The sequence below is a fragment of the Coenobita brevimanus genome, chromosome 18 (genome assembly GCF_032717465.1).
Source record: "Coenobita brevimanus isolate Jiangsu-jjx chromosome 18, ASM3271746v2, whole genome shotgun sequence".
NCBI lineage: Eukaryota > Metazoa > Arthropoda > Malacostraca > Decapoda > Coenobitidae > Coenobita > Coenobita brevimanus.
In genome coordinates this window covers 38,254,096-38,254,897 of record NC_136971.1, presented here as the reverse complement: position 1 = coordinate 38,254,897, position 802 = coordinate 38,254,096, and the positions used below count along the sequence as shown (strand labels likewise).

General features: G+C 36.4%; 1 non-coding gene across 1 annotated transcript; it reads left to right on the top strand.

Annotated features, from left to right (window-relative positions):
• The first annotated feature begins 451 nt into the window (after nt 1-451).
• Nucleotides 452-570, top strand: LOC145391530 (5S ribosomal RNA). Its single transcript, XR_013895851.1, has one exon. It is a non-coding gene; the product is annotated as a 5S ribosomal RNA (ribosomal RNA).
• The last annotated feature ends 232 nt before the right edge of the window (nt 571-802 follow it).

Here is an 802-nt window from a genome sequence, read left to right as displayed (position 1 = left end):
CTGTGCCTTCTTTTTCCAACATGTTTATTATATAGTAGGTTATCATTTTAAATATTGTGGTTGAGCTTGTGCATCCTTGCCTTATGCCACTATTAATCTTTATTTCTGTTTTATTTTCTTTGGCATATTCTATTGTTGTTCTGTCCCCCGTATAAGTGTCTGCTATTACTTCTATTATATCTTCTTGTACCTTGTATTCTTTTAGTATTTCAATCATTTTCTTCCTTTTTACAGAGTCATAAGCTTTTGCAGAGTCTACTGATATTACTACTAGACTCTTTTTCTGCTCATAAATTTTGTCTATACAATTTTTTAAAATGAAAAGATTATTTTCAATTCTTCCTCCTTCAGTAAATCCATTTTGTGTTTCCTTTATTTCATTATTATTCCTTAGATGCTCTTCTATTCTATCTTTTATGACAGTTGACATGAATAATTTATACGAGATGTTGCCAACGGCCATACCACGTTGAGTACACCGTTTCCCATCCGATCAGCGAAGTTAAGCAACGTTGGGTCTGGTTAGTACTTGGATGGGTGACCGCCTGGGAACACCAGATGCTGTTGGCATCCCTACGTGTCAAGTGGGGTTGGTGGAGGATTAGTGCCCCTCCCTGTAAAACAATTAACTCTAAGCCATTGGCCACCCCGTCTGGGATACATGGCGTCTGGCAATGAATGAATGAATGAATGTTAGTTAACGCTATTGGTCTTAATTCGTTTGCTTTTGGTTTGTTTACTTTTGGCACCATCATAGTTCTTGATTCTTTCCATTCTTTTGGTACCTTTCCTTTATCTATTA